General features: G+C 44.5%; 1 protein-coding gene across 2 annotated transcripts in view; it reads left to right on the top strand.

Moving 5' to 3' along the window:
* Nucleotides 1-7831: 7831 nt before the first annotated feature.
* Nucleotides 7832-27449, top strand: part of LOC124788214 (UDP-glycosyltransferase UGT5-like) — a 90752-nt gene continuing 71134 nt past the window's right edge. The window contains exon 1 of one of the 2 annotated variants that reach the window (XM_047255392.1): nt 7832-7952. The gene's annotated coding sequence lies outside the window, so the exon portion shown is untranslated. The remainder of the gene's footprint in view (nt 7953-27449) is intronic. The other variant, XM_047255393.1, reaches the window with a different exon arrangement.

Here is a 27449-nt window from a genome sequence, read left to right as displayed (position 1 = left end):
AAAAAAGAAAAAAAAAGAAACAAAAACTTATTGTAACACGGCTGAAGGCCTTATTATGAATGAAGTGAAATTATTGCTTGGTTGAAGGTCACACACAACTTCAAATCACAAACGGCTGAAGGCCTGAATTAGAAGTCAGAATACCAATTCCAAATAGCACTTTCAAAATAAATACCTTGCTTTTAAAACAAGTTTGCTCAAAAAAAACTTACTGTAACACAGCTGAAGGCCTTTTCACGAAAGAAGTGAAATTATTGTTCAGCTGAAGGCCACACCAAGGATAAATAAAAAAAAATTACAAATATCCTTAAAACAAACATCACAACCCAAGGAATCAGGACAAGCGGTTCTGAGCTAGTGTTCAAAGGGTCGGCCTGGGAAGGTAACTCTAACATAAGGTAAGGTGAGACAGGCAGCCAGCCGCGGTGGCCGTGCGGTTCTAGGCGCTTTAGTCTGGCTCCGCGTGACCGCTACGGTCGCAGGTTCGAATCCTGCCTCGGGCATGGATGTGTGTGATGTCCTTAGGTTAGTTAGGTTTAAGTAATTCTAAGCTGTAGGGGACTGATGACCTCAGATGTTAAGTCCCATAGTGCTCAGAGCCATTTGAGACAGGCAGCCAAGAGTTGTACTCACGTAACAGGACAGCAACTCAAACTAGGGGCAGCTTAAGCGCAGACCGACTGACTAACCAATCCGCCTAATGTCCGATCACTGGTACAACGATGGAATATTTTTAGGCAAGGGCGAAGAGACAGAGCACTACGTCTTCAGAAAACACCGAAGGCCGTAGGAAACACTAGAACCAAGGTAGACCTAAAAAAAAAAACAAAGTGCACAGTACAATACAAGAGGCTGTCGAACTACACGCCATGTTGGATAGCATCAACACGACGAGGGAAGGTACACTGCCGGAAAAGTATGCTAACCTCCAGGGCAGGTAACTGGGGCGTTAGCGGCCACAAGGCAGAAAATACCGCTGGTTGTACCTCACTAATAACGATAATACTAAGTTCAGTGATGAATAACAAATAGAGAAAGACGGCTGCAATATTTCACCGCCTCAAAACACTTCACTCGTTGCCTCCAGGTTCAGCGGCTCTGGGAGCAACAACCCGCCGACCAAAGGCGAGATCTCAGAACAGTCGAGGTTGCATTAGCAGTTAACTCTTCACTCAGCGTAAACGTCCAGGATTCGGTGTGCAACGATGTCGTCGCTCTCGCAGCTACCCCTCCTCGATCAGGCAGTGGCAGCACACTGCCAGCAGCCCCGGCTTGCCCTCGCGCTGCACGGACCTGCTCGCTGCTGTGCCCCAACCAAACTGATCTCCGTTCGCAACTCCCCACCCCAAACAACGCGACCCCGGAAATATTAGCGGTCGTTCCAAAGATAGTACCACAGTACTCGTATCAATAAGTGCTGCTGCTGCCAATCACGGGCAAGCAAGCCAGCAACTTAGTGACGCCAGTAAATCGAATAAGAAACGAGATGCCATAAGCACAATGACAAGATGCCAAGCAATAAACGGCATGAACACGAGCTGCGCACGGCTCATCAACAATCAGTAGAATATGAAGAGTTACAACAGTGGTGTGTGGGTGAGCGTTGGAAAACACCCCAAAATGCTGTTCATGAATGGCAGCTCAGTGGGTCGAATCACCAAACTAACGTACAACGAGAGTGCTCCTGCTCTCATATGAAATCGCACCCCAGACCATAACTCAAGGTGTAAGTCCAGGTGTCTAACACGCTGACTGCTTGGTATCAGTCTCTCAACTGGATTCCTCCTAACCATATAGGGCTCTTGCTGGCACCGAAGCAGAACCAGGGTTCATTAGGAAACACAACAGACCTCCACCTGGGCCTTCAATAAGCTCTCACTTGGCACCAGAGAAGTCGGAAATGGCGGTGGTTTGGGGTCACAGTAATGCATGCCGCAGGGTGTCTGTCTTGGAGCTGTCCTTAAAGTAACATATTTGTAATAGTTAGTTGTGTCACTGTGGTGCCAACTGCTAATAAACTTGCTTCTGCAGATGCAGTACAGTGCAGCAGAGCCATATGTCGAACACGATGGTCTTCGCTCTCGGTAGTGCCACGTGGGCATCTGGAGCCGGCCTTCTCACGACCGTACATTCTCGCGACTACCGCTGACAGCAATCATGTACAGTGTTTGTACAGTATCGCAGAAGGAACATCCAGCTTCTTGTAGACCTATTACATGGCATCGTTCAAACTCAGAGAGGTGCTGACAATGGCGTCTTTGTCACCTTAAAGTCGTTCTTGCCTAACGTCATCTCACTATGTTCAATCTTATCCGCGTAGTAGCGCTACCAGCACCACTCTTATGGGACTGGCGCGAAATTTAAACAGACATCACCTTTCAAATGTAGAAACATGCCTACCGACTTTCGTTTATGTCACAAAACTCCTTCTTGGTGTTGTGATTTTTCTTGCCAGTGTGTCATCTACACTCTCCGTATCCTTCGTAGCAGACTGGCCAGCAGTGTCTTGGTGCCTGCAGACTTCATGGCGAGAGATGAGCTTTCATTGATTTCTCTTGTTCTTCTCAGGTACGCTACGTCACTTCACAGTTCCGTGAATGGGCCGTGGGATAGAGGAGTTACCGGGATTCGTTCTGGTTTGTAGTCTCCTCTACTAGCCAAGCTCCTGTTTGATATGGCTAACTACAGTTAACCCTTGATTTTTCTGAGACAACATAGGTTTAGAGGCTGAAAGTCCTTATTTACTGTGTCATACTGCAAACACTTCTACGCTTTAATTCCTGCCTACCATTCCCTGATGTATCTTCAGCTATTGGTCAGACCCATAAAACACTGTCAGATGTGACGATATAGGAGCAGTGAGAGCTTGTCGTTTCCCTACTACCTATTCTATTAGGATATGTAGTCCCTTTCTTGGATCAAAAAGTGTTATGTGTAGCCTTTGCTTTACATCAGGAAGATACTGAAACGTTCTTCTTCCTGCATCAGAGGAATTCAATTTCTGCTGCCACACTGTAAATACTAAATTATTTACTACTAACAGATCTGTTGTTAGCTCTCCAAAGTATAGCGTTGTTTTTTCTTTATGAAATAGATGGCAGCCTATTTTCTATGTAGGTCCAACGACTTACTCCAATTGATACATCTAAGACTTCTGAAGTCCCGACAATAGCGTAGTAGAATTCCAAACTACTTTTCTTAATGTAGTAGCGTGTTTCACCACCATTAACGTGTTCACCCAAAAACTGCCTCCATAGCCTAAAATTGCAGTTAATATAGTCTCAGTGTATAGCCTGATTATTTTCAGGGATAATTTAGACGTTTGCGCCATATTAATAATTTTATTCATCATACAGCTGCCTTTCTTTCTGTATTTTTTGTGTGTACTTAGAATATTTCTCTTTCATCTAGGTACACATCTAAATACCTGTTAACCATATGTCTTTGAATTATCGCCGGATTTATTTTCATCAGTGGCGTCCCTAATAAGTCTTCCTTTAACAAACATGTGTCTCGATTTTTGTGGTGCCACCATGAATGGCCCCTCATGAGTCATAGACTTTTCCGAGGCAGGAGGAGCGGGTGGAATGAGGGGGTGGGGGAAGGTGGGCAGGCGGCGGCTTGCGAACATGTGTGGAGAAGCCAGGCTAATCCATGTTTCCTGAAGAGGGGCAGCGGCCTTTTCTAAATGTGATGGGGTAACATTGTGGATGGCTGACTCATCTAGCCTTGTAATATTATTAGCCAACATGGCCTTTTTATGCTGTGCGGCGAACGGCTCAGAGCAAGTGAAAAATACCACCTTTACGTTTGCCGAAGGCATGATGCTGTACAGTATTGTTATGACATTCTCTTGGATAAAATATTTCATTAGCAAAAGTAGTGCCAAACTCTGATCTCCAGGAAAAACAAAACTGGGAGTGTGCAAGTTGGAGCGTGTAGTGTTAGATCCCTTAATCGTGTAGCTAGACCAAGGAGTTTGATATAAGAAATGGATAGACTAACGTTACAGTAAGAATTAGTGAGTTGCGATGGCAGGTAGAACAGAACTCTTCCTCGGATGAGTACAGGGTTATAAATACAAAATGAAACGGGGGTATTGCAGGAGCAGATCAAATGATGGGTAAGACGATAAGAAATCACGTAAGCTTCTGTGAACAGCGTAGTGAATGCTGTATCGCAATCAGGACAGATACAAAGCCAATTAATTTATGGCACAAATTGATTAAAACAAGGGACTGATAAATCAGACACGTCCTCAGGCAGGAAGGAATCGTTAATTTGGTAACGTAGCGAACTGCAGAGGAGAGAGCAGAAGGGTTAAAAATTGTAAAGAAGAAGATTAGTGTTTGAAATCGAAGTTATTAGAGACAGAGTACAAACTCGAATTGTGTCAGAGATGGAGGAGGAAATCGGCCGAGCCCTCTCAGAGGGACTATTCCGGCATTTGCCAGGGGTGATTTAAGAAAATAACGTAAGACCAAATTATGGATTGCCGGATGCGGATTTGAACCGTCGTCCTCCCGAATACGAGTCCAATGTGCTAACCACTGCACCACCTCATTGGGTGTAAAAACTTTCTCGGTTTGAGAAGCTCTTTCTCTTGAATAAATCACCAATTTTTTGGAAAGCTTTCTGTCTGTACGTGTCCATCACGTCTACTGATTCCCGCACATTCGGATAATTCCTTTGTGGTGCGTCGTTTTTTTTTTTTTTTTTCTTTGAGTATATGATGACAAATATTTCTCAGCCGATAGTTGACTTATGCAATCCTTCATTCTTTAGAATACTAAGGGAGAAGGACTGCTTTGGTGTAATGTACAGTTGCTACTGGATTACTGTAGAGACTAATACACGACACTATCAAGTCCTATATCAACAGTTACCAAAGGTACTACGAAAGGATGTCTTCAAGCATCTCCTTGCCGTCTAGAATTCAGAAATACTATGTGGTCAAATGTATCCGGACACTCCCCAAAACATACGTTTTTCATATTAGGTGCATTGGGATGCCACCCACTTTCAGGTACTCCATATCAGTGACCTCAGTAGTCATTAGACATTGTGAGAGAGCAGAATGGGGCACTCTGCGGAACTCACGGACTTCGAACGTGGTCAGGTGATTGGGTGTCATTTGTGTCAAACGTCTGTACGAGAGATTTACATACTCCTAAACATTCCTAGGGCCACTTTTTCCGATGTTACAGTGAAGTGGAAAAGTGAAAGAACCTTTCAGCACAAAAGTGTACAGGCCAACCTCGTATGTTACTAACAGAGACCGCCGATAGTTGAAGAGGGTCATAATGTGTAATAGGCAGACATCTTACAGACCATCACACAGGGATTCCAAACTGCATCGGGATCCACTTAAGTACTATGACAGTTAGGGAGGAGGTGAGAAAACTTGGATTTCATAGTCGAGCGGCTGCTCATAAGCTACACCTCACGCCAGTAAATGCCAAACGACCGCTCGCTTGGTCCAAGGAGCGTGAACAATGGACGACGGAACAGCGGAAAAACATTGTGTGGAGTGACAAATCACGGTACACAATGTGGCGATCCGATTGCAGGGTGTGGGTATGGCGAACGCCCAGTGAACGACATCTGCTAGCGTGTGTAGTGCCAACAGTAAAATTCGGAGGCGGTGGTGTTGTCGTGTTTTTCATGGATGGGGCTTGCACCCCTTGTTGTTTTGCGTAGCACTATCACAGCACAGGTCTACATTGATGTTTTAAGCACCTTCTTGCTTCCCACTGTTGAAGAGCAATTCGGGAATGGCGATTGCATCTTTCAACACGATCGAGCACCTGTTCATAATTCACGGCTTGTGGCTGAGTGATTACACGACAATAACATCCCTGTAACGGACTGGCCTGCACAATGTCCTGAACTGAATGCTATAAAACACCTCTGGGATGTTTTGGAACGCTAACTTCGTGCCAGGTCTTATCGACCGACATCGATACCTCTCCTCAGTGCAGCACTCCGTGAAGAATGGGCTGCCATTCCCCAAGAAACCTTCCAACACCTGTTTGAACGTATGCCTGCGTGAGTGGAAGCTGTCATCAAGGCTAAGGGTGGGCCGATACCTTACTGAATTCCAGCATTACCAATGGAGGACGCCACGAACTTGTAAGTCATTTTCAGCCAGGTGTCCAGATACTTTTGATCACATACTGTATGTTAGAAGAACTTAGGGATAGACTGGAGAATAGTGAGGAATTAATAGGAGTTGTAGCTTCCTCTAACGGCGTATTATTCCAGTGCATGTTAGTCGTCATTCGCTAGAAGATAATTGCGACAAACTCCTTCAAATCTGGCGTGAGTGGTGCTGGAAGTGCGACTCAGGGACGTTGTTGTTGCTGTTGTTTTTATTGTTGGCAACTCCAAAGACTGCTTTTATGCAGTTCTCCAAGGTTCTTTGTTGTGTCCAAGCTTCATCATCTCCATATAACTATTGCAACCTACACACATCAGAAAGTGTTCACTGTACTCTTCCCTTGGTCTACCTCTTGCTTGTCAGCGGGTTTAGTTCGAAGCGGGATTTATCACGGAAGACTAATCTGCTCCAATCAATGAGACTCCAGGCCAGAGACGTATCTGGAGATGCTCTGGACAGTGGTGGGATACCAGCCTGAAGTCACCCGCCATGTGACCCGACAACCAGCAGGCGGTGGGTTTATACCAATTGTCTTCGTCCTTGCCAAATCCTATATTGGTCAGCAAGGTCGCCTGATCTCCTCCCCGCAAAGAACGTTTGGGTCATTATAGAGAAGACGCTCCAACCGTCTCGAGATTCTGACGCTCTAACGCGTCAGTTGGAATGAGTTTGGCGCAATATCCCTCAGGAGGACACCCAACAACTCTACCAATCAAAAGCCAAATAACTTCTTGCACAATGGCTAGTGGTGTACCAACCAGTTACTGACTTGCTCAATTGGTGGAGATCTTTCTCTTGAACAAATTATCCAGTTTTTCTGAAACTGTAACTGTTCGGTTGTCTGTACATGTACATCACATCAAACGATTTTCGTCGCATTCGGATAATTCCTCCATGGGACCTTTTTTTGTCTTAGAGTGTATCTGCAATGTAATTTGTGTAAGCACCATTGGTTACTGCGGGTGCAGCAACAACTCATGAAAACAGTTCCCTCCAGATTTTGTAATGAGTGCCAATCAATACATCGTACGCTTGGTCTATAAAGAGCTGTCTCCCTTCTCCTCACACACAACATTTTATCACAGCGTGTGCTCTCTTTTCACACATTTTAAGGAATAACAAGGACAGAAGAAAAGACAGGTTATTATATTTAAGTTTGCATTTCCCGAATAGTATTACATAACATGGTGAAATCACTTAGGATAGTGACTGAGCATTTGTACATCATTTTACAAGTTATAGAAACTGACTCTGATTGCGATAGACTACTAACTATTGTATAAAAAATGTCATTTTATAGGTAAGGTGGATACTTGAATTACGTTATTGTGCAATATGTAGCAACATTGTAACAGAAACACAGTTTCATTGGTATCCACATAATTTCTCTTTGCTAGCCCGAGCGAATACTTATAAACCTTAAATAAGTCAAATGAACAAAGAATATAATCCAGAAAATTGTCTTTTATCTGTTTTTGGGAGGATTTACAAACCCAAACTCTATTTACTGTCACAAAGAGGGCGTCACCTAAACACACGAGTTGCCAAGTCAGTACTGCTTATCACAAAGCAGAACTCAACGTTAAGCAATCTTGCATGAGTCGGCACTTCTGCCGGCCTTGGCTCCGAGATACCCGGACGCTCCTCGTGAGAAACCGCTGTAGTGGTGACGCCACCGAATGCTGTGTCTGCCGAGGTCAGCCAATGGGAGATAAATACAGCGGAAAGGAGCACTTACATGCAGACGACATCACATTGCCCTGAAGGCGGCGCCGACGTCCGTGGCTGACAGGTGAACGTCGTTACTTAATACGTTATGCTCTCCACAATCTTAATCTTATATTAATCTTAATGTACATTCTTGAAGAACGTTCGTATAAAAGCTCACTCCGGATGGAACTGGCGATTAACGCTCTTGTTTGACACCTTTTTGACGATCTTCTTTTCGATTATATCGTTTCTAGCTCAGAAACCATCATCATGGATACTTGAATACGGACCGCGCCCTCTATATCAGTGGTTCCCAACCTGGGGGTAATTGCCCCTGAGGGTAAAATGAAATTTTCTAAGGAGTAAAAAGTAAACGATTCGATTCTGTTTCACTTATGCAACTAAATTATGTTCAAAAGATCGTTACTATTGCCACAATTATGTAAGACTCTTATACTGGTTATATAAGTTACCAGTAATTACTTTTTCTCAATTAGTAGCATTAATGCAGTGGAGGTTACAGGTTTCTCATAGTCCATCCACTACACACATTGTTGTGCTTTGTGCTCTACATCACTCTTTTTGATTGACAGGTCCTTAACCTATTGTTCCCCTAACCGTTCCTCCTCCTCCTCCTCCCCCTCCACCTCCTCCTCCCCCTCCCCCTCCTCAGGGGAAACCCCCTTACTGATACAACCACACTTTTGATATTAATTTGATTGAGTAATTAATTAAATCTATCAATTAATTATATCCACCCTCTGCAAAACCGCAGCCTTCCATCTCCCCTCCACATCCCGGAAAGTGGCGGGAAAAGACTCAGTTGATCAGTCATTTAGAGAGAAATGGATTGCAGTGTATCGAATACTGTTTAAAACAATTTATGGGGTTGAAGGTGGTGAATGGAATACAGTTTATTTGTTTAGTTAAAGAATTTGTCAGGAAATCGATTTCAGTGTACACAATGTTGTTCTAACAATTTATACAATGTGTGGAATATTGTTTATTTAAACAATTCAAACAATACAGGGCAATGTTTAGAATATAGCTGCTTTACTTAGTTAAAGATTTTGAGGGGAAATTGACTACACTGTATGGAATACCGCTTACAAAAAGCAAAGTTGCTACTCACCATATAGTGCAGATGCTGAGTCACAGATAGGCATAACAAAAAGACTGTCACAAATAAATAAAGCTTCTGGCCACTAAGACCTTCGTCAACAATAGATGCAGACACACACAACACACACACACACACACACACACACACACACACGTACACGCAAACGCAACTCACACACACAACTGCAGTCTGAGGTAACTGAAACCAAACTGCAAGCAGCAGCATCACTGCATGATGGGAGTGACGGGAGTGGGGCTAGGAGGAAGCTAGGGCAGGGAGGGGCATGGATAGTACGGTGGGGGTAGCAGACATTAAAGTGTTGCAGGTAAGACAGCTGGCAGGTGAGAGGGGGGGGGGGGTCAAGTAGCAGAAAACGAGAGAAGTAAAAAGACTGAGTGTGATGGTGGAATGATGGCTATGTAGTGCTGGAATGGGAACAAGGAAGGGGCTGGATGGGTGAGGACAGTGACTAATGAAGGTTGAGGCAAGGAGCATTACAAAAACATTGGATGTATTGCAGGAAGAGTTCCCACCTGCACTATTCAGAGAAGCTGGTGTTAGTGCGAAGGATCCATATGGCACAGGCTGTGAAGCAGTCATTGAAATGAAGAATGTCATGTTTAGCAGAGTGTTCTGTAACAGGGTGGTCCACCTGTTTCTTGGCCACAGTTTGTCAGTGGCCATTCATGAGGACAGACAGCTTGTTGGTTGTCATACCTACATAGAATGCAGCATAATGGCTGCAGCTTAGCTTGTAGATCACATTACTTGTTTCACAAGTAGCCCTACCTTTGATGGAATAGGTGATGCTCATGTAAGGCGCAGCAATCACGGACTGTGCGGCTGGTCCCGGCGGAGGTTCGAGTCCTCCCTCGGGCATGGGTGTGTGTGTGTTTGTCCTTAGAATAATTTAGGTTAAGTAGTGTGTAAGCTTAGGGACTGGTGATCTTAGCAGTTACGTCCCATAAGATTTCACACACATTTGAACATTTTTTGATGCTCGTGACTGGACTGAAGTTGGTGGTGGTGGTGGGAGAATGTATGTGACAGTTCTTGCATCTATGTCTATTACAGGGGTGTGAGCCATAGGGAAGGGCCCAGTATCCTTCCCACCCCTCCCACAGCGGAATACCACCGTGGGAGGGGTGGGAAGGATACTGGGCAGGACATTTATCATTTCAGGGTGCGACGGTGTGGGTTATAAAAGTTTGCTCATTCGTCGCACTGTTCGATGCAAAAGTTCCACCTACCTCAGTACAGCGTCAGTACATGAGCCGTGCACGGCTAGAGTTTATCCCATTTATTGTTTGTCATCTTCTAATACAATACTGCTGCCTCGTTTTCTTATTCCATTTACTGGCGTCACTAACATCCTGTCTTACTTGCCCGTGAGCAGCAGCAGCAGCACGTATCGATAAGTGCCCTGTCGTACCATCTCTGGAGCGATCTCGTCACGTGTCTGGAGTCAGTTCGGGACGGACCAGCAGTGCAGCTGGGCCGCTGCAGCAGTGAAGTAGGGGGACAGAGCGCCAGTGAGACGCCAACAGCCAGTGTTCGCCGACCGCTGGTGACACACATGAACTGTCCGACAGAGGGAGATTGGAACAGGACGACCGTTGGTTGGTCGTTCGGTTTGTCGTCTCATCGGCCGACGTATATTTGGTCCTTTCATCGTTGCTGGGCCTGATCAGTTGGTCGGGTGGCAAGGAGCAGCGAGGAAATCTCCGCGGCGTGTAATCTGGCCGAAGCCGCTGGTAGCGTCGATGTGCGGTCGGAGTGTTTGGTGTTGTTCCCATTGCTGCGAGGTCCGTGCCTCACCAATCCTGGACACGAAAGTTGAGTTTTGACTTAATCTGCCAGCAAGTCACGACTGTTCACAATGTGTCGTTTGGATTTCGTTGTCGGCTGTTGGGACATTGCCGCGAGCAACAACGTGTGTTTTCAAGTTGGCAAATTTTAGCCACCCTCCAGTGGAGTTTAACTGTACTTGGATATTTTGAATTGAACTGCACCAGTGGAATCTTCTGCCTTGTGGCTGTTAACGTTCCGGTCATCTGCCCTAGCAGTTGACGTAAATTCAGGCATTGTACTTTTCTCATCGTGTTGTCGCTGTCCAGCACGGTGTGTAGTTTGACAATTCAATGTATAATTTGTTGTGGGCGCCAATACCTTCTACATTGTTCCATTGAACTCCCTGTTGTGTGCTGGTCAGGTGGAGCGGAAATTGTCTTGTCAGTGGGTCCGTTGACTGTCTCTCGGTTGGGTTGTCGTCGGATCGAGAATGGTTGGGCCGACTGCCTGTCTCACCTAAGCGAGCGTTAGTGTTTGAAGACCAGGCCGACCCTCGGAAACTTCTGACCGCCGTTGGATGTACTGCCTTTTCTTATTTGCTCTTGTTGTTTGTATTTGTACGGCTTCTAGCTGATTTTTAAATTAAGGTTTTTTTGCCCTTGTAAGATTGTTTGGGCCTTCTGCCTAATTTAAGGAACTGTTTTAAGTAAGGTCTTTGGGCTTTTAAAAACATTTAGTTTTGTTGAGCCTTAAGTGATGGGCTTTCAGCCGATTTTGAATTAAAGTTGTTTTGCTCTTAAGGTGTCAGATTGTTTGAGGCTTTAGCTTAATTAAAGCACTGTTTAAAGGTAAGGCCTTTGGCCTTTAAAACATTTATTTTGGTTTGAGTCTTAAGTGATAGGCCTTCAGCCTATTTTTAAATTAAAGTTGTTTTGCTCTTAAGGTGTCAGATTGTTTGGCCTTCGCCTAATTAAAGAACTGTTTTAAGGTAAGTCCTTTGGCCTTTTAAAATTTATTTTGGTTTGAGTATTAAGTGATGGGCCTCCAGCCGATTTTTAAATTAAAGTTGTTTTGCTCTTAATGTGTCAGATTGTTTGGACCTTCAACCTAATTAAAGAACTATTTTAAGATAAGGTCTTTTGCGTTTTAAAAATTCTGATTTTGGTTTGAGTCTTAAGTTATTGGCTTTCAGCCGATTTTAAATTAAAATGGTCTTGCCCTTAAGGCATGAGATTGTAAGGCGTTTTCAGATAGTTATTAAGTTCCAAAAATTAAAGCTGTGTTTTTTTTTAAATTTTCTTGGCTCTTGTAATGTTTGGTCAAATAAATAAGGTTGTATGTTCGAGTGTAACTGACAGCCGCTTATTTTGGCCTCTTTCTACTATTTAACTTCCAGTCCTGTCCCGCGGGTTTGGCAGGGCGTCTCAGTACTGATAAGATGGCGTAAAAGCAGCATTGATGAAAACGTCGCCGATACTTAGTAGCAAAGACCACGTAAACTATAGTAGCCAGCTATCCTGTAAATTCCTTAGCATAATTTTCAGGCGGAAGGTGGTTGCTTCTTTCCTTCAATAAAATATCAAATTTCTACTACAAGTCTTTTTATTTCCTTGAGCTCAAATGAAAAAAAAACGTGCCATCAAGCCCGCATGTACTTAACTAACAAAACTACTGTTCACAGTTCATGCTATCCAGAGCCAAATAATTACACGATCTTACAGTCAAAGGTCCGCTACTAATAGTTTCACATTCGGTCCTTTCCAGTGGATTTCTTTAAAAGAAATTGCTCACCAAATATTCCACATACAGAACATGCCACACGGAATTTACACACAGACCGAAAGTTCACACGCGGTTACCTTTCCAGCCGGCCGCGGTGGTCTAGCGGTTCTGGCACTGCAGTCTGGAACCGCGGGACTGCTACGGTCGCAGGTTCTAATCCTGCCTCGGGCATGGGTGTGTGTGATGTCCTTAGGTTAGTCAGGTTTAAGTAGTTCTAAGTTCTATTGGACTTATGACCTAAGATGTTGAGTCCCATAGTGCTCAGAGCCATTCTTTACCTTTCCAACAAAACAATTCCAACACTTCCAACTTCACCAAACTGTCCGTAAATGCAACTGCTTTCACGGCAAAACAATCTGGACGCGAGAAACCAATTACTTCTTCATTTTACACATAATGAAGACTGAAACGTTCAACATGACCTGCACGTCCAATAGCTGACTAGCGACTGTCCTGGATGCTGCTTCTACCACAGCATGTCTATCTTGCGGTGCGCGGGAAACTGCTTAACAGTGATCGGCCGATCATTTTGGCTGGCCAATCAGAAGAATTGTTTGAGATTATTCTCGCGCCAAAACTGGCCTGCGCCAATCACTATTCGAAGATGCATTTGCGTCATCACAACATGCAAATACTAATATAAGATTCAATAAAACCGACGAAAAGAAAATTAACCTTGAAATAAATTTATAAATCGATTTTACTTTATACCGATATTCTGGCTGCCTCATTACAAAAGCAACTACACTTACACATACATCAGCAATATGGATACAAATATCTTTCCCCCGCCATGATTGCGTAATGTATTACATAAAATTACTCTTGAAACTTAATGTATGCTGCTCATATACTATCTCATTTACTTCCATTTATTGTCACAACAACATAAGATACAAATAATAATTTTATCTGAATTACGAAAATGAAAAGTAGTTAAAGTTTTTAAATTATAATCACAGTTAAATAATTCTGCCCATTGAGAGTTCTGGTTATGTTTTCAAATGATACCAAAAGATAAACTGTTATAGTTCCTAACTGAATATAATTCCCTAAGTGTCGGTTTTTGACTTTTTGACTAATTATTTCTGTCTCCGAAACTATAATAGTGACAACATTGAAATTTCTATACATTCTTCTCCTGAATAACAAGAACTAGTGTACCGATTTTGAAAATGATTGAATAATATTTAATATAGTTTATTTAGATTCATAGGTGGCATGAATATAATAAGGTCCAGTCAAGTGACACGCTGACGTGTTCGCACGCTGCAGTAGCAAGAGGTGCACATGACTCATTGCTAGGACACAACTTGCTGCCTCCTTCACAGCCTCTGGCTCCAATACTGCGGGCTGTACTGCAATGTAGCTTACTGCATTAACTGTTATCGCGTAATAATTCGCGACATCACAAAGGGCACGACAAAAGGTAGTTGAAACCCTGGCAGAGAATGTAATTCAGTTGCTCATATTCTGGGTGGTACTGAGTTACGAGGGCTGGCCAGTGTGGCCGAGCGGATCTAGGCGCTTCAGTCTGGAGCCACGCGACCGCACCGGTCGCAGGTTCGAATCCTGCCTCGGGCATGGATGTGTGTGATATCTTTAGGTTAGTTAGGTTTAAGTAGTTCTAAGTTCTAGGGGACTGATAACCTCAGATGTTAAGTCCCATAGTGCTCAGAGCCATTTGAACCATTTTTTTGAGTTACGAGGGGAATGCCCCTTTGTGACTGGATGGTGGGACTTTGGGAGGTGGTGGGAGACTGGAAAGCTTAGACATGGGAGATTTGTTTTTGTACAAGGTTTGGTGGATATTATGGTCTGTGAAGGCTTCAGTGAGACCTTCGGTGTATTTCAAGAGCGACCGCTCGTCAATGCAGATGTGACGATTATGGGTGGCTAGGCTGCATGGAAGGCACCTCTTGGTATGGAACGGGTGGCAGCCATCGAAGTGGTTAGTAGGTTTGATACGGATGGAGGGACTGATGTAGCTATCTTTGAGATGGAGGTCAACATCTAGGAAGGTGGCTTGTTGGGTTGAGGAGGATCAGGTGAAACAAATAAGGGTAAACTTGTTGAGGTTCTGGAGGAATTAGGAGAAGGTATCCTCACCATAAATCCAGATCACAAAGACGTCATCAGTGAATCTGAACCAGATGAGGGGTTTAGGATTCTGGATGTTTAGGAAGGATTTCTCCAGATGGTCTATGAATAGGTTGGCCTAGGATGGTGCCATGCAGGTACCCATAGCCATACCCCAGATTTTTTTGTTTGTAATGCCTTCAAAGGAGAAGAAATTGTGGGTGAGGCAACAGGAAGGATATTGTTGTTTGGAATCCGTTGGGTGTTGGGAAAGGTAGTGTTCAATAGTGGTAAGGCCATGGGCGTTAGGAATGTTAGTGTAAAGGGAGGTGAATAGTGATGAGCAGTGCACTGTGTGGTGGAAATGGAAATGAGCGTTTGGCGTCATTGGCCGGGAGGCCCCTCGCGGGGCAGGTCCGGCCGCCATATCGCAGGTCTTATTACATTCGGCGCCACATTGGGCGACCTGCACGCCGGATGGGGATGAAATGATGATGAACACAACACAACACCCAGTCCCTGAGCGGAGAAAATCTCCGACCCAGCCGGGAATCGAACCCGGGCCCAGAGGACGGCAATCCGTCACGCTGACCACTCAGCTACTGGGGCGGACACTGTGTGGTAAAGGGATGGGAATTGTGGAGAGTCATTGCAGGAAATGGTTGGTATCTTTTATGTACGAGGTTAGGTTCCAGGTAATATGTTGAAGATATTGGTCTGTGAGAGCAGAGATTCTTTCAGTGGGGCCACAGTAACTGGCCACAAAAGGGCATCCTGGGTGGTTAGGTTAATGGACTTTAGGAAGCATGTATATCAAGTAGGAATGAAGGGAGTTGTAGGGATGAGTAGAGAGATGAACTCTAGAGAGAGGTTCTGGGATGGGCCTAAGGATTTGAGTAGCGACTGGAGATCCTGCTGGATTTCTGGAATGGCGTCACTGTAGCAAGGTTTGTAGGTGGAAATATCTGACTGCTGGCGGAGTCCATCTGCCAGGTAACCCTTGCAGTTCAAAACAACAGTGGTGGAGCCTTTGTCCACAGGTAGGATTATAAGGTCAGGATCAGTTTTTAGATGGTGGACTGCAGTTCTTTCTGTAGATGTTAGGTTAGTTTGCATGTTGAAGGATTTGGAGAATGATGGTGAGGCAAGGTTCAGAGCCCATCTATCTACTCACCCCTACCAATCACCACACTCTTACCTGCTACATGCTTCAGGATGCCCCATTGTGGCTGGTTACTATGCCCCAACTGAGAGAATCTCTGCTCTCATAGAGCAACACCTTCAACCTATTACTCAGAACCTACTCTACTATGTAAAAGATACCGACCACTTCCTCCACTGACTCTTCACAATTCCTGTCCCTTTACCATGTGGGGCCCTGCTCATCGCTACTGATGCCACCTCCCTTTACTATAATGTGCCTAATGCCCATGGCCCTACAACTATTGAGCACTACCTCTCCCAGCTGTGCCATACATTCTGCCACCACCACCTACTCCAGTCCAGTCACGAGCATCACCTATCCCATCAAAGGCAGCGCTACCTGTGAAATCAGTCATATGGTCTATAAGCTAAGCTGCAACCACTATGCTGCATTCTATGTGGCATGACAACCAACAAGCTATCAGTCCTGATGAATGGCTATCAACAAACTGTGGCCAAGAAACAGGTGGACCACCCTGTTACAGAACACACTGCTAAACATGACATTCTTCATTTCAATGACTGCTTCACAGCCTGTACCATATGGATCCTTCGCACCAACACCAGCTTCTCTGAATAGTGCAGGTGGGAACTCTCCCTGCAATACACCCTATGTTTTTGTAATGCTCCTTGCCTCAAACTTCGTTAGTCACTGTCCTCACTCATCCAGCCCCTTCCCTGTTCCCATACATAGCCACCATTCCACCACCACACTCAGTCTTTTTACTTCTCTCGTTTTCCGCTATTTGCCCCCCCCCCCTCCCCACCTCGCCCCTGCCAACTGTCTTACCTGCAACACTTCACAGTTTGCCACCTCCATTATTCTATCCCTCCCCCCCACTTCAGCCTTGGCCTTATCTGCACCCTGTCACCACGCCCATCATGAACTGATGCCTATGCTTGCAGTGTGGTTTCAATTGCCTGAGACTGTGGTCAAGTGTGTGAGTCGCGTTTGCGTATGTGTGCGTGTGTGTGTGTGTGTGTGTGTGTGTGTGTGTGTGTGTGTGTTTTGTGTCTATGTCTTTTGTTGATGAAGGCCTTAATGTCCGAAAGCGGAATACCGACACATGCGAGGTGCCTTACAAAGCAAATTCGTGACTGAGAATGGATTCCGCCATGGGCTCTAAGCTGCTGTCTGTGCTGGAGAGAAAGGTCCTCAAGACAATGAATTCAATTATACAGCACACAATATGCTGTTTATTTATAAAACTTATTTTTCAGGGGCTGGATCTCAGTTTTTATGGTGGAAAAAGCTCGCATCCAGCAACTACTTGTCTTAATTACGCAGTTACAATGCGGCAGATTGAAGGAGTTGTCTTACTGGATAATTTTTCTGTGTGTGCTCACTTTGACATGCAACGCTCAACTGAGCTAGTTCACAGTTAAATCAGCGGAGGACGTTCCAACCCCCTTCTCCTCGCTCCTCCCTCCCTACCCCTCCTAAAAAAATTGGTAAGAAAAAGACTCACTCTGTGCTGGCGAAGAAGGATCTCACAACACGAAATTCAGATCAGAGTCCATAACATATATCGATAAACGTTCTTTATTGAATCACTTTGCAGGAGACGGGCAGACATCGTGACTGCACCCCCAACACTTGCTCCACATGACATGACTGCAATCACAAGGGAATGGAATGAAGATCGGTATAGTAGCCCTCGTTTGGGCCCTAGCGCGTGTGTGTCTATCGTCATGGTGCCAGCCAAATATCCTAATTACAGAATATGTTACAAAATACCACCGACCACGGACCTGATATCATCCTTCTTTGATCTCGTTGCCCCCAAACAACTCATCAAGTGGCAGCATTCTGTTCATCGCCAAATTCCAGACTCGCTTTCTGTCTCTGTCGGTCGCCAGAAGCCACGCTAATCTTGTCTGTGTGAACAGATGTCTCCAAACACTAAGCTGGAGGTTTTCATCTCACCTCAGAATGCTGTATTCCTGTTGACTGATGCTGGAGGGAAAGGGAAAGCTGACGCAATTTCGGTATCAAAAATAGGGAGAAATAATCCATTTGCACTAAACTGTTAAATTAATTTTTTAAAACTTTATAGGCGTCAAACATATCGCTTAAAACACTCACTTCCACCTTACAATGATCCTTCTTCGTAATAAAATATATTTTCAACGTTTGAGTATCACACGCAAACATTATCAAGTATAGAAATTTCCGTCACAAATAGATCGTAGCGTTAAATGCATCCCAAGTCTTCTACGAGCCCTCCTACTCCACAACGGGTCCAATAAACGTATCAAGTGAAAAAAAGAAAAGAAAAACATCCTGACGATCACACAAGCTAGGGATCGCGATGAGCGTTCCGTGAGCCCACTGCATGTTAGCACTCATATGCACTGGCTGGAAGAGAGGAGGAGGAGGAGATTAGTGTTTAACGTCCCATCGACAACGAGGTCATTAGAGACGGAGCACAAGCTCGGGTTAGGGAAGGATGGGGAAGGAAATCGGCCGTGCCCTTTCAAAGGAACCATCCCGGCATTTGCCTGAAGTGATATAGGGAAATCACGGAAAACCTAAATCAGGATGGCCGGACGCGGGATTGAACCGTCGTCCATCCGAATGCGAGTCCGGCTGGAAGAGAGAGACCCACACCTGCGCCAGCTATGCCCGCCGGCACCGAACGCATGCGTGCACGTAATAGAACTATCAGAAACAATAAATCGGGAAACTGACGTCGCGATTGCGTTTTTGAAAGTACTATAGACTTCCTAAATTGATTGTCTCCTACATTCGGAAGGAATACCACAAGTACAGAGTCCATTCCGATGAATTGAAAAGCACTAAACACGACGCACTTAAACCATGATCCAGTCTGTAGCGATAAGCTGTCAGGGCTAGATGTCGGAGACAGCTGGAAACGCATATCCCTGGGCCCTCCTGTCACGAGGTCCATATGCAGTGCTCCTGTCCCCGTGTACACATTGCCAGCGCCACCATAAAGAAGTCAGTGAAAATTTCCGCCGTAGCCGCAGTCGCTGTCGTGGTCGCGCATGTACGCCAGAGTCCACCACTTCCAGCTATGGAGGGCATACTGGGATGACTGGCGTGGTAGGAATTCGGATGTTATCAATACGCGCAACGCAAAGTCCATCATTTTGAATTTTCTCTCACGCAACACACGCACGTCCGCCTCCCTCCCGCTCACCCAGCACACTGGTCACTTCGGCAGCCCCCGCTGCCGTGGTCAAGATCAGACAGGTAGGCACATTCTCTGTGCACGTCCAAGGCTTAGCTAATCTTCTACTTCTCGTTGCCAACTCCTCGTGACCGCCCTTGTAGGCAGCCGCGGTGCACTGCGAAACAAGCAGCTGCAGCTTGGACATATACAGTCCTAAACATCCCCCCCCCCCCCCCCACACATAGTCCCACCAGTTCAAAAAATCTACTCTACCCAATACGAGTCAGTGATGTCGTCGACCATACATCTCGTATTTCTCACGCGAAATGTAGATTCCTCCAGTTTATGCCCTTTATTTTCGAAGATAGTGAAATCGGACAATACCTGCGTTTCCACGACGCTGAAGTATCGTCACTTGTTGTGAAAATCCCGTACAGCGCTATGGGATAAGCTGTATTCCCTCTTTCTTTCATCAGGTAGAAAAATTTCTTTCCTTATCCGTCACATCATGTAGCATAGGACTAGAATATTTAACTCATTTTCGGCTCATGACGTAGTGCTAAGATCTACTACTATCACAGGACGCCTCGTCACTTTCTAACTCTCTCTTAACCACATGTCCCATCACAAGTGAAGTCTCTTGAGGTAACAGCACAGAGAAGTTGTAAATATAAATTTTATGGTATGTATCACTTTATAAATTCGGTAACACATTTGATTTTATTATGATGGTTGTCTCATCCTGTATAGATGGATGATTGAAATATCGCCAAAAGATATCGCTGCAAAGAAAAAAGCACCAAGCAAAAACCCATGTACAAGGTACCCCACCCATCGCCTACACCCGCCAGGAGGCATATCACTGATATCAGATCGATAGGCTAATTAATTAAATTGATCATGAGAGTCCCTTTGCATGACGAGTAATTTTCCTTTTTCAGTAGTCGGATTACTCTCACCAGATAGTTCAAATGAGAATCCCTGGAGGGAAGGGATTGGCTTTTCGAGGAACACTATTGTGAACCGGCATTGAAAGCTGACCATAGCAGGAGAGCTTCTATAAAGTTTGGAAGGTTGGAGACGAGATACTGGCAGAAGTAAAGCTGTGAGTACCGGGCGTGAGTCGTGCTTCGGTAGCTCAGATGGTAGAGCACTTGCCCACGAAAGGCAAAGGTCCCGAGTTCGAGTCTCGGTCGGGCACACAGTTTTAATCTGCCAGGAAGTTTCATATCAGCGCACACTCCGCTGCAGAGTGAAAATCTCATTCTGTATCACTTCTGTTAGCATACATCAGCGTACTCACTGCATAACGTTGAGAACTTGTCAGGCAAATTGCTCTCCGTTGCGAAAAAGGAGTGGAAGGTCCCTTATGGCCACGACGTTCGCTGGCGAATATTCACGCTTTTCTTACTAGAACGATTCATCGACACGGCATCTGCTTTTCTTGTTCTATCGGTATTCTGATTGTTTTGATGTGATCTGCTACGATTTCTTCTCCTGCGCCAATCTACTCATTTCGGAGCAGCACTTTAACACAATATTCTCAACTGTTTGTTGAGTATATTCCAGTCTTCGAGTTCCCTTACTGTTTTTACATTCTGCGGCACCCTCAAGTGCCATGGAAATCATTTTCTGATATCTAAACACCCAACCTATCACTCTTGTCCATTTTTACAGAGTGCTTTCCATATACCAACTGATTCAAAAAGAACAAACAGATTTGAACTGTTTATTACAGTCAAATTATAAAATATGGAAACACATTGCATGTGCCACTGGACACACAAAGGTCCAGCGGTTTCACACTGTTGTGCCGCTGTTCGTCTCTAGTAACACAGCGACTACACCGCAAGATAAATCAATTTGTGTGTTACAAATTGAGTGAAGTCAATCCATTCTTCAAGTGCAATGTGCATTCCGCCGTCGATCGAGCAAGAAGCCGCCTCGTTACAGGCAGATTTGTGACTGATATAAAATATCCTAGGAAGATGGTTTGCACAGTCAAAGGGAAGAGCGTTGGTCGGCCAAATGAAAATGTCGAATGTATTTGAGATGTGTTCAGACGGAGCCCTCAGAAGTCCACAAAACGGAAAGGCTTGGAGCTTCGTCTTCCACAAATAACCGTGTTTCTGCATCTTATAACTGATAGTGTTACACTTTCTGGTAGAAATCCTGTATGCAATATGGAATAAAGTCTTTCCACTCAACCATATACATGCGTTGGATCCTACGGAGATGTCTTTTACTGATTACGGCCACTAGTTAATCATATTCGTGGCACTCTCATATCTCGAAACGATTCCCCTTTCTCTAACCTACTTGCTACAGTAAAATTCCAACCTGGTTTTAAATAGTCTCTATGCATCTTGTAACTGCTCCTCAATCTCTGCCATCCCTGCAGCTTTGCGCATGACATCGCTCCAGTTAAATCGGATCTGATACTTCCCGCCTTCTGCAACCCACGTAGAAACACAGTGAGCTGAGTTTATATGACAGGACCGCGTTTTGACCACTCAGTGGACGTGGGAACATGACATCGTAGCTCCATCAACCGTGTACGATGCGTAAGGTCAGCGCCAAACAAAGCCTGCTCCTGCAACACGAGGTAGTATAAAAGACAGTACAAACAGTTACAGTGGTGTTTCTTATCGGGAAAATTAGGAAGACTCCACATCATACAGGTACTGCAGTCTGAAGCAGACCTGCGTCCCTCGGGGTCAATTCACATCTATCACACAAACATTCTATTATCGTTATTCCGTATCATCCAATAGAGAAAAATTACGATCTATGAAAGCTCTGCTAACTTCATCCGGCAGAGAACTGGATAAAATTGTTATACTGAATCTCCCTCTTCTGATATATCGGAAACAAATACCGTCTGCATGCTGTCGCCGACCTGGGTGGCCGAGCGGTTCTAGGCGCTACAGTCTGGAACCGCGCGACTGCTACGGTCTCAGGTTCGAATCCTGCCTCGGGGACGGATGTGTGTGATGTCCTTAGGTTAGCTAGGTTTAAGTAGTTCTAAGTTCTAGGGGACTGATGACCTCAGAAGTTAAGTCCGATTGTGCTCAGAGCCATTTGAACAACTTTTTTTTGTTATTTCTTTATATAAAGAGAACCTGTAAACAAAATTGTTAAATTATTAGTAGCTGCCTCCGGTCTCGTGGGATCTGAAATAAAGTTAATTGTCCTAACCGACGGCACGTCTCGTAGATGATTAGAAGGTTAAGTCCTTGGGTGCTCAGAGCAATTTTTTTTTGCATGCTGTCATCGAGCGTATATGTTGATCCTATTAAATATACAGGCACTGATCCACTGGAGGAGGTGGCCAGTGATCAAGTCGCTTGCACAGACCGGTGTAAAGTTTCATCGCCTGTGCTGTAGGAGTCCCCTATGCCACAGACTATCAGTAGCAAGAAAGCGTCCCCGTTCTGTAGTTTGATTCTTTGTTTCTTTCTGCTGTAACACGTTTTGTACACTGTCATACTCAATGTTTTTTCCGCCAAAACTTCGATATCTGTGTCAGGTTCTAAACTGAGATTAACATTCTTTGATCCATTACCTCTCATAGAAAACCGGAGTCGCACAGTGTAAATGATGTTGCTGCTGCTACCTCACCACACACACACACGATGATTTTAAATAAAAGACAGCCACAACAAATGGAAACTGGTAGAGTATTGGGGGGTTGTGGAGCATTTGTGACCATTTGCGCAGCATTAATTGTATAAGTGATTGTGCAAGGAAGAGGATGCTGGTAGACCTCTTTAATTCATATAATCTTGTGCAAACCGTATTCTTTCCAACGAGAGTGCAAGGGAACAGTAGAACAACCATAGACAACATTTTTGTTCATTCCTCATTACTAGAAGAGCATTGTGTTAGCAAAAAGGTGAATGGCCTTTCAGATCATGATGCGCAAATTTTAACTTTAAAAGATTTTTATGCTGCAACACGTGTTAAATATAGTCATCAGCTGTTCAGGAAAGCTGATCCAGTTGCCGTAGAGACCTTTGTAAACCTTATACAGGAACAAGAGTGGCAAGATGTTTATAGCGCTGATACAGTAGACGATAAATATAATGCTTTTCTCAAGACTTTTCTCATGCTCTTTGAAAGTTGCTTTCCGTTAGAACGTTTAAAACAGGGTACTAGCACAAACAGGCAGCCTGGGTGGCTGACTAGAGGGATAAGAATATCTTGTAGAACAAAGTGGCAATTATATCAAAACGTTAGAAACAGTCAAAATCTAAATGCAGCAGCCCATTACAAACAGTATTGTAAGGTGCTTAAAAATGTTATTAGGAAGGCAAAAAGTATGTGGTATGCAGATAGAATAGCTAAGTCTCAGGATAAAATTAAAACCATATGGTCAGTCGTAAAGGAAGTTGCTGGTCTGCAGAGACAGGTCGAGGATACAGAATCAGTGCGTAGTGGGAATGTCCGTGTTACTGATAAGTCGCATATATGTACAGTATTTAATAATCACTTTCTGTATATAGCAGGTGAACTAAATAGAAACCTAGTCCCAACAGGGAATCATATAGCGCTCTTAGATAAAAGTGTTCCGAGACTGTTACCTGAAATGCTCCTCCATGATACTGACAAGAGGGAGATTGAGTTAATAATTAAATCACTAAAGACCAAGAACTCTCATGGATATGACGGGGTATCTAGCAGAATACTGAAGTACTGTTCTATGTATGTCAGCCCAGTTCTCAGCCATATCTGTAACTTTTCCTTTAGGAGTGGTCGGTTTCCTGGCCGATTAAAGTACTCGGTAGTGAAGCCACTTTATAAAAAGGGAGACATTGATAATATTGACAATTTTAGACCTATTTCTATGCCATCGGTGTTTGCTAAAGTTATCGAGAAGGTTGTATATACAAGGTTACTGGAGCATTTAAATTCACATAATTTGCTGTGAAATGTTCAGTTTGGTTTTAGAAATGGTTTAACAACTGAAAATGCTGTATTCTCTTTTCTCTGTGAGGTTTTGGACGGATTAAATAAAAGGTTGCGAACGCTATTTCTTTTCTTTGATTTAACGAGGGCTTTTGACTGTGTTGACCATAAAATATTACTACAGAAGTTGGACCATTATGGAATAAGGGGAATAGCTTACAATTGGTTCGCCTCTTACTTTAAGAACAGAAAGCAGAGGGTAATTCCCCGCAATATTGAGAGTGGTAGTGATGTTCAGTCCCAATGGGGCACTGTTAAGTGGGGTGTTCCTCAAGGGTCGGTGCTGGGGCCACTGCTGTTTCTTATTTATATAAATGATATGCCTTCTAGTATTACAGGTGATTCAAAAATATGTACAAGAATTGCTCAGCACCAAGCAGAAGACGGGCAGGTACTACCTCAATTTCCCCGTATTTAGACGCACTTTCACCCAATTTATACGTATTTGCAGTCATTTTTGTCATTTTATCGATTTTCTACCCATGCGATCATGACATCACTTCTAATTTTTTAATCTAAAATTGCCTGTAGTACAGCTGCCAACAGCTAGCGCAAGTGCACTATTTTCTGGTCGGGAGACGTACTACGTACTACAGCATGTACTCAAATGCATCCAGTCACCTCCAATCAGATGTTCTACAGTTGCTGTGTGTATGTTTTCTTTTCTGTATGTCTGTGTCGCTGAAGACTCCCATGACCCGGTCTTCCCGCTGGTGGAACCGACTTCAAACATAGAACACATCTCCAAATGTAACACGCAATACATTCACCTTCAAATACTATCCTGGATGTAGTATACTGTGGATCTGCATCCCAGTATCGTTCCGGATATTATACATGACGGAACCGCCTTCAAACCCTATCTCGTACGTGGCATATTGCGAGGTGCTGGGGCTAGCAGTGTATTTAACACTAAATTCTTCTAGAATCTACATATGTAAATGGTGCTCTAAGCCCCCCCCTATTCTAACTCCGACTTTTGCTGTTGCACATGGATTAAAAAGAAACGCGAACTGACTGTAATCGACCCTGCAAGTAGAGTAGAAAAGAGTTTGGCACCTGCAATAATTTCATTTGATAAATAAGTTAAATAAAGGAAAGTTTCATTAACGTAGTGAGAAATGAGAGGGTTGCTCTACCAATTAACAGAACGAAAGTTCTGTCCAAAATAACAATAAGATTTATTATAACTCAAAATAATAAACAAATACACATGAAACATTTACAATACATCAAATTGGCTCAAATTGGATACTCAAATAAATGCTGTGAAGGTGAAGTTGTCCTTAAACTAGATTGTGACATTTATGACGAAGTGGTATGTGGAGCCAATTCCTTGCAACTCAAGTCTTAAGAGAGACACACAGCCAACCCAGCATTAATTGCTGCTACATTAGTGAGAACTCAGACAATGACCACCCAAGACAGATCAAAGTTAGAAAAGACAAACAGGCGCGCTCTGCTGAGCTCGGATTATCACCTAGCAAAATTGCCTGCTTTGCTGGTGCTGCGAACGTACATTACCAAGCTGTCTTCTTAACTGCATGGACACGATCTGGCATACCGGAGGCGATGGCTGGTTGCTTCGACGTCCCGTTGTGGTGATGATAATGTTGCGAGTATAGCCCGAAGCAAATTATCCTGGCCTGGTTCTTCCCGACTAAAGACTTCCTAGCAATACAAATGCACCTCTGAGGGAGACGAAGAAGGCTCGCCACACGATCACTGACGGTACAGTGATTGATTTTAATAAGCGAAGTCACCCAGTAACTCCGATACAGTCAACTTTAGCCAAAACTGCTCAAGACAGACAACATAGGCCTCTTGTACGCAGAATGCTCAATTGCCAACTGTAGTCGGAAAGTTACGTTGAAGTCGAAACTTCAGCAACTTCGTCAAACAGTTACAATTAAATAAAAGTATATTAGACAGCCAACGGAAGGCAGGCTGACCAGAGCAGCAAGAGCTCAGTCTTGTAACCTACTCCAACCTAAAGGCGAGAGCCGACTCCCACAAGAGCACCCGTACAAACCGAACACAGAACATTCCTGCCCCCACGACAGTGGCCGTGGTTAACTGTTCCAATCAGCAACTCGAAAACCGGCGGAAAATTCCACTCTATTGCCGGAGCACTACCATTCCACCAATGGAGATTCTTAGCGCCAATTTCTGCGCTGATTTTGCTACGTCACGGAGCTATGCCCTGAGCAAGCCAATCACAGTTACGATTTTCCAGAAAGCGCTGGAATTTGCCCGCCACAACTGCCTGGGTACACAAGTCATTCCCACGCCTCGCTGGTAGCCCGCCAGAAAGTGTTTTCGCTAAGTTTCTGCGAAGTAACGGAACCTCTAGCCCAGCCACTACTTCAGGCCCCTGCAGGCGTGTCTCCGCCGCTATTCTACAATGTCGGCGTCTGGAAAGCATTCACCTGACTCCCCCACACCCGTCGGCTTACCCTTTCAAGATCAGCAGTGCCCGCCTGTCACCAGACCACCCGGGTGACGAGAGACGCTGCGTGGGAAGTCCGCGTGTGAAGGAATAGCAACTTTTCACCGCATGCAATTAGAGAGGAAAATCTCATGCCACCTCTCAATATTGTGGATCTGCATCCCAACATCGCCCCGGACATAACGTGTGGACGATCCACAGACTGCACCTATCTCGGGTCTACTCTGGGTCATTGGAGCCTTCTGCGACACAGACATACAGACAACAGTGCAAATGCACTGCAGCTGTAGAATATGTGGTTGGAGGTGCCTGGATGCATTCGAGTACAGTGCTGGCAGCATACATGGGGACAGGGGCGCTGGGTGTGGAGCATGGGGCAGAAGTGCAAGTGTTTCCAGCTGTCTCCGACATCTAGCCCTGACGGATTACTGGATCATGGTATAAGTGTGTCGTGTTTAGTGCTTTTGAATACATCAGAGTGGACTCTGTCTTGCAGTGGTATCTGCTATTCTATCACTCAGTAGAACCTGGGTCTCTTCTTCCGCATGTAGCGGAGAGAATGAATGTGGGAAGTCTATGGTCCTTTTAAAAATGCAGTCACGACGTCAAATTCCCAATTGATCAATTTATTGTTTCCAATAGTTATAATGCGTGTGTGCATGCATGCGTTCGGTGTGGGTCTCGCCGAGCCAGAGCAGACGGGGGGGTACCCTGCAGTGGGCTAACGGCGCGCGCCTCGCGATTGCTAGCTTGTGTGAGGGCAAGGAAATTTTTTTTCACCAGATACGTTTAGTGGAAATATTGTGGTGGAGGAGGGCGTGTACAAGACCTCGAATGCATTTAGCGCTACGATCTATTTTTGCGTGTGATACTCAGATGTTGAAAATATGTTTCGATCTGTTTGACTCCTGTAAATTTTTTAACAATTAATTTAATAGTTTAGTGCAAATGGATTAAATCTCCCTATTTTGATATCGAATTTAAGTCAGCTTTTCTTTGCCTCCAGAATTAAACAACACGAATATAGTATTCTGAGGTGAGATGAAA

Source organism: Schistocerca piceifrons, chromosome 3 (genome assembly GCF_021461385.2).
Source record: "Schistocerca piceifrons isolate TAMUIC-IGC-003096 chromosome 3, iqSchPice1.1, whole genome shotgun sequence".
Lineage (NCBI taxonomy): Eukaryota > Metazoa > Arthropoda > Insecta > Orthoptera > Acrididae > Schistocerca > Schistocerca piceifrons.
The sequence above is the reverse complement of the archived record's forward strand: the minus strand, read 5'-3'. Positions and strand labels throughout refer to the sequence as shown.